The sequence below is a fragment of the Brassica napus genome, unplaced genomic scaffold (assembly GCF_020379485.1).
Source record: "Brassica napus cultivar Da-Ae unplaced genomic scaffold, Da-Ae ScsIHWf_1384;HRSCAF=1964, whole genome shotgun sequence".
NCBI classification, from domain to species: domain Eukaryota; kingdom Viridiplantae; phylum Streptophyta; class Magnoliopsida; order Brassicales; family Brassicaceae; genus Brassica; species Brassica napus.
Window position 1 is genome coordinate 16,086 of NW_026014801.1, and position 7,549 is coordinate 23,634.

At 32.5% G+C, this 7,549-nt stretch overlaps 1 pseudogene; it reads left to right on the forward strand.

Annotated features, from left to right (window-relative positions):
* Positions 1–1,779: 1,779 nt before the first annotated feature.
* On the forward strand, positions 1,780–5,982 carry LOC125597193 (annotated as a pseudogene).
* The last annotated feature ends 1,567 nt before the right edge of the window (positions 5,983–7,549 follow it).

Consider the following 7,549-nt stretch of genomic DNA (forward strand, 5'->3'; position numbering starts at 1 on the left):
CACGGCTGACAAAACTAATACACACCTGAGCAATTTATCAAACTGTGACATCATCCATCTCTCGAACATCTGGCTGAAACCTTGTTAGCTAGAGAGCGGATGACGATGATAAACTCATCGTCAATAAAAAGACAATTGGGTTAGAAGTTACTGAACAGAAAGGTGCTGTATTTTTCTTTCTTTAAAACTCCCAAATCCCCAGATTCAAAAATCTTTTAAAATCGATTAAACCGAATTAAAACCGAGTCGAAACCACGTACCAACAAATCGCCATCCCGGGTCAGAGCCGGGACGGAACCCCGCTCTGATACCAAATTGTAACACCCGTCTCCTCTTCTCTCGAGAACGGTGTGCTAATAACCGAAAAATACCAAATTAAACCGATTTATAAAACCGAATAAAATGTCAAACCTTTTAATCAAATAATTTTTAAGTAAAACAAGTTTATAATTTAAAACCAAATACATAAAATCGAAAAGTTAATTAAAACCGAAATAAAATACAACGATCCCAAGACACCAATCCGTCCACATATCCAACTAGTCGTCATGTTCACCTGCAAGGGGAAGAAAGATGGGTGAGTAACTGGGGAGTTACTCCGTGAGGTATGGGATGCTAAACACGCAAACCACTGACTTGAGTAATAGAACTCCCACTATGAAAGTTTAGCTCTAACATGAACAAACAAGACGCCTAAAGCATCACACAAACACAACACAAACAATGCGATGATAGCATATAGCTAGTCCATACACCCCGCATCTCCTCATACGGATATATATATTCATACGCTGCGTCGCTAGTACAGTCTGTCTCTGTAACCCCACCCTCCAAAGCTGCGTCGAATGCAAACGTCTCTGCACCCACGCCCCACACAATCTGCGTCGCTAGCCCAAACGTCTCTGAGCCCCCGCCCACCAAAGCTGCGTCGCTAGTCCAGACATCTCTGGACCCCCGCCCACTCACATAGTCCCTACTCATAACTATGTATACATACATATATATATCACATCTCTTAACATCACGCAATCAAATCAACGGTTGAATCCTCTAGACCTCTAGTTCCAGTTTACAATGAATGAACTAACTAACAATCAAGACTCAAACAGACTCAATTCAAACAGACGGATCATGATTCGAAATATAAACTACAATAGAGAGAATTCTACACTGGTACGGGATTTACAGAATAGACCCTCACCTTTTCCACGGGTTCTGAAGAAACCTGAGGAAACGCCGAATGGACCTTGACGGCTCTAACAAAGAAACTCCGGAGCTCTCTGAAATTAGATCAATATGATATTCTGGCAGAGCTGAACCATAGAGCAAACAGATGAATAACTCAAGAACTGACCGTTAACTTTTAGATCCCTCCGTTCATAATGTACTACTATATGTCCTCTATCCATAGACACCAATTTTACTCCGATCGGACGCCATTTGCTTAACCAAAGTAGCTTCATCTCCAGGGTGGTCGTAAACGCAAACTGCACCAACACCTCTCACGAAAACAAGCATAACTCTCAGAAAATAACTTGGAATAACGATCCGCTTGCCGGAGATGATAGATAAGAGAATTAACTACTCACTGACGAATTTCCAGACTGAAAGATTTTGTTTCTGTCGAACGTTTCTCACTTACACCGAGACTGGTCGGAACTGTCTCTGCAACTCAACAGCTTTATTCTTCGCCAAGAAGAAACATTAACAACTTTCTAACCGTACGTACACTTGACGATCGAATAGATGATCTGAAAAGCTGGCATCGAGATCTTTCCAATGATATCTTGCCCGTTCCCTGGTTCCTTCTGTATCAACGGTATAACGCTGATGAAGTTGACTGTTTGCAGATCCGATCGGTAGATATAAGTTCCAAAGAAACAACCATAACTCTTAGATATAAATTCCAAATGACGATCTGCTTTCTGATACACATAGATCTATGCCATAATTGCCGGGGAAGATGATTTGGAAACAATCTCCATTATATTTGAGGTCTTCAGACTGTACGGTCATAACATGTCTTGTGGTACGAGTAATAGTTTTCCTGGATTGACATACATGTATTCATAACCTAATATATTTATTCAATTATAACAGATAATTTTTATTTTTAGATGCCTTCGATAGATTCAGAGGTGAAGATAGTAGGTTCAAGGAGACTCTAGCCAGAGATGTTAGAGGAATGCTACAGTTGTTCCAAGTAGCTCATCTGGGGACACCTTCTGAAGACATAATGGACGAAGCGCTGAGTTTCACACGGAACCACTTGGAGTCTTTAGATGGCCATAACGCATCCAGTGCTATTGCTCCCCATCTCTTCAAGCATATACAAAACGCACTATACATACCTCGATACGGTAACATAGAAGTACTAGTGGCTAGGGAATATATTTCTTATTATGAACAAGATGAAAGTCACAATGAGATCATTCTCAAGTTTGCAAAGCTTAACTTCAATTTCTGCCAATTTCTTTGCATCCAAGAAATCGAAACTCTCACCAGGTGACGTACTTATCTTCAATCTTGTTGATAGAAAGCGTTCCTGATTTCACTTTCCCAATGCATTTACGTGTAAGTTTACAGATGGTGGAAGGACTTAGATCTTGCATCTAAGTTACCTCACATTAGGGATAGAGTTGTGGAGTGCCATTTTATGTCTTTAGGAGCATATTTCGAGCAGCAATATTCACTTGGTAGAATCATAGTGGCCAAAATCACGATGATCGTGGTTGTCGTGGATGACACATATGACGCATATGCAACTCTTATATGACGCATATGCAACTCTTACCGAAGCCATTGCTCTTACAGAATGTTTGCAGAGGTACTATACATACATAAGTGCGTATATTTATATGTACATGGGATTCTCCCGTAAATACCCCTTTCGTTTGTTTATAAGTTTTAAATCATTTTGTAATATATATAAAATTTTATTAAGTAGTTATTTTGTTTTCATCTTAACTAAATATGTACTTTCAAATATAATACTTCGAATCAGTTCAAATATTTTTTTTCTAGTTGAGTTGCATCTATTATTTCAAATTGAAAAGTGGTTTTTTTTCTGTTTTATTTTAATTAGGTTAGAATTAGATTAACATTTGTAATTTCATTTAGTTGGGTTCATCCTCTTATTTTTGGTAGATATATATTTTAAATATAAAATTTGATATATGTTATTCTGATTAAAAACAGAAAATAAAAATATAAAGTTGGATTTGCATTAACAAACATATTTTGTAATATTTTGAGAATTTCACATACATATATGAATGTTTATAAAATAATAAAATTCTTATAATCGGTTAATAATTTTTTTTAATAAAAAATTTGAAGACATTTTATAATTTATATGTATGAAAGTTGAGTAGAATATTATTTAATGAGTTTATATTTTCTGTAATTAGGTGTATGATTTGACAAATATGATATTAGATGATCATTTTTTTCAAGTATTAATTTATTTTTATCAAAAAATAATAATCATGATAAAAATATTATTTTTTGAAAAATTAGTATCTAAAATATTTTATTTTTCAAATATTTTTTCAATTATGTTATATAGATAAACCTATATATTTTTAAAATTTATAGATATATTCTTTTTATTATCTTGTTTAGCGAAATAAAAATTATTTTATATATAAAAAAATTTATATATTTTATATTTTACAAATATTTATTTTTATTATTTTATGAGGCCATATAAATAATTGTTTATAATGGCAATTTGGTATAACTTCTAATTTATTAAGGGTGTCCATTTAGTGACTTTTGTGAGAATTATATAATATGTTTTAAATTGTTTTGAAATTTGTAAATATAAATATATAAATTTATTAATTATCACTATATATTAATCTTAATTAGATATGTGATTTCAAATATAAATTATCGACTCAGTTCAAGTATTCACTTTTAGGTATATGACTTGCATCCATTATTTCAAATTTAACAACTATTTATCTGTTTTCTTTTAGTTAGTTTATAATTATAATTATATGGATATGTTATATTGATAAAAAAGTAGAAAAATATAAGGGTTTTTTGCAAATATGACTCAAAACTTGAAGTCAAACACAAAACTAACCCATGTTTTTTTTGGAACTTTGGCTTGCCTCTTTCACCTCCAAAATTCAGATTATTCACGAAAATGCCATCACTTTTTTTTTTTTTTTTTGGAAAATGCATATTTTTTTGAGCTGCGTAAAATATATAGGAAAAAATTACACGGTAACATACTTTTCACTTCTCTCTTAACACTCTAGCATACTTTATGCTGTGGTGTACTTTCAGGCTACAAAATTCCTAAATTACCCTCTCAATTCTAAACAGTATGAGTTGATCCCATTTAATTAAATCACTGTCGAGTTTTTTTGTTTTCTCTTCTCCTCTCTCATTTTTTTTCTCTTCTATTCCTCTTCTTCTCATCTTCATCACTGAAAAAAACAAAGACATCGTAAATATCAACCACCAATTATGAGATTTAATATTTTTTTGTTTCTTGTCTTTTACTCTTCTGTTTTTAGATTTATTAATTTTTCAGATCTGAAAAAATGGTGATGTTATAACGGAAGGTGATGACGTGACGAATTGGTGGTGGTGGCGTGATGAATCATTGGTCTCCTCGTTGCCGGTGGCAGAGCGTGAAGGAGGAGCAGAAAAGCTTGATGGTGGAGGACGAGACAAGACGTGGTCACACCAACTTTGGTGGTGCTGTTAGACAGAGAAGTCGCTGGACCATAACCAAAAATGTGCAAAAACCTATACCTATGCCCACAGTGACTTTGACCATAACCTCTCTTTTCACAACCTAAATCCTGACCACACCACCCACCGATCTGCTATTCATAAAGTCTTTGACCACATGATTATTGGTCCTGATCTCTCTTCTCTCAACCGCAACCTTGACTCAACACGTTTAATATTGACCACATCATCAAGTCTGACCATAAAATCTCTCTTTTCTTGTCTATCTTTTTTTATGATTTGTATTTACGTTAACAAGAGCCCTCAAATCAAATTAGCTTAAATCATATCTTATGGTTACTATTGAAGCCCAATACCCAATAAATCTACCAACAATTAATAACAACCAAAGCAACTAAATATATGTTTAAACCATTTTCACTCTAGTCACTATTTCTCTTTCTTACCCAAAGGCATTTTCGTCAGGCAAAAACAACTAAAATCCAAAAGTAAGGTAAATAGTACATCTCAAGTGTAAAGTGCCTAAATATGTTAAGTTTTATGAAAAAGTAACCCATCATGTAACTCTCTCAATATATAGAGACAACTACAAAGTGGTTATGGAGGAGTTCATGAACACACATGGTCATGTGCCACGACAAATTCTTCTGCGATGCCTCAGCTTTGCACGAATCTTCGACGTGTTCTACAAGGAGGGTGATGGATACTCTGACCCCAAAGGAAAAATCGAACGCTATATGAACTCCTTGTACGTCCATCCAATACCGCTTTCAGGTTGACTCGGAATGCACACCAGTTCTAACTAAGTTGAACCTTCTTTCTTTTTTGGTACTTTCTACAAATAAAATTTCAACACTCCACTGTTACCATGTAGGTCTATCCGGGGATGTTGTGTTAATCGTATGCTTATAAACAATAATTTATGCATCTTTCATTCAATTCGTCTTTGTTATAAATTATTGTTTAATGCTGATCCTGATTTAGTTAAGAATGTGCTTTTGGGTTTCTTAAGGGGTTTGTGTTTTATTGTTATAGATAGGTGTTTCTTTTTTTCTTAACGCTATAATAATTATGATATTATAAGAAATATTACAAACAATTATACAGTAAACAATTCTACCTAGCTTATGAAGATTCATGTTTGATTGCATCACTTAAACCGTTTTATGGGATCCACGCTTGACGGTACTCTTCGTGATATGGTGCAAAATCTCTTCTAAGCATTTTATTCATTAATTCGCATAATTCCGCTTTTTCGAAACCAGATCTCCTTGTGAAGAAACATTACGAACATTTAGTCAAACCATTGGACCAAAGAGGATTCCAGGATATATAGGTACTTCGAGCCTCAAAATTTCTATTTTATATTTTGAGTTTGTATTCAATATATATCAACGGGAGTGTTTAATCATTTTTTGGGCCATACAAGAGGATTCAATACCGTTGAAATACTTTTTTATACAAAATCATCAATATAAGTATTTTTACACACTTCTTTTTATACACGTTAACCCTAAACAAGAGTTTGAGATCCTTCAATAAAGCTCTTTTAGGTATTTAGCAGCTTGTTAGACTATGGCCACTGCAACTACCATTTGCAGCGAGAAGACAGGTACACTCACTAACAGTCACACGACCGTTGTGAAGTCTTGCATTTGCATGAATTTGTAAGATGTGTAGCAAACGAATCTTTTACTAATAATCACTAGGAGGATATAATTGATATCTTATAAGCAAATTAAACTATTAAGAAAAAGTACGCAGTTTACTTTTTGAGACTGAACTGAACCAAATTCGAAATATTTCTGTATTAAACAGTTTTGATAATTTAGATGTATTCATAAACTCTTGTTTAGGGTTAACGTGTATATTGATGATTTTGTATAAAAAAGTATATTTGATTTACAATATAAAATACAATACAAGTATTGAGAGCATCTCCAAAAGACACTCTATAACTTCAAATATGAAGTTTTTGACTCTCTAAAAAGAAATTTCAAAACTTCAAATTTGAAGTTTTTAGAAGTGAAACTCTATATTTGAAGTTTCACTTGTCAAAACTTCAAATTTGAAGTTTCATATTTTAATTGCATTTTGGTCTCTACAATTACACATCACATTTGTAATTCTTAAATATTTTCTCGTTTAATGTATTAATCTTAAAAATCTCATATCTCATAAAAAATTCTTTTTTTTTAATAAATTTAGGCTTTACATATAAAATTAAACATAACCTTAAAATAAGAGTTCAAATATTTTAAAACTAGATTTAGACAACAACAGTACAAAAGAAACTTAATAACCAAAAATATTTTCAAAAATTACATGAATACATAACTATCACACAAATTTCAATATTACAACACTAGTAGTCATGTAAATTTGATCCAGGACCTATAAAATCTCCAAAATATTGGCCAAACAAATTTTGTATAACCGAAGATAGTTTTTGTTTTGATGTTTATTTTGTACGATTCTTTTCTATCAGATCGAATGTATTCACTGAGTTTTAATATCGTTGATAGAAGTTAAGTCTTTTAGCAATATTTATTTTCCTCTGTTACTTTCTTGTTCAGATCTAACGTATTTACAATTTTAAAATCACCTGATTTCAACAATTTTTAGTTTGTGATCTACAAATTAAAAATAAAAAGAGTCATTTTTTACTTCGAAATATACTAGTTAATCATATATGTATTGCGAATATATTTTTATGGAATAATATGGTATTTTTCATGACGTTTAATACTTATTATGTTATTTCCATTTAAAATTTGTATTCTAATATAACAATTTATTAGTTAATACTGTTGTAATATTTTTATATATGTGCTTT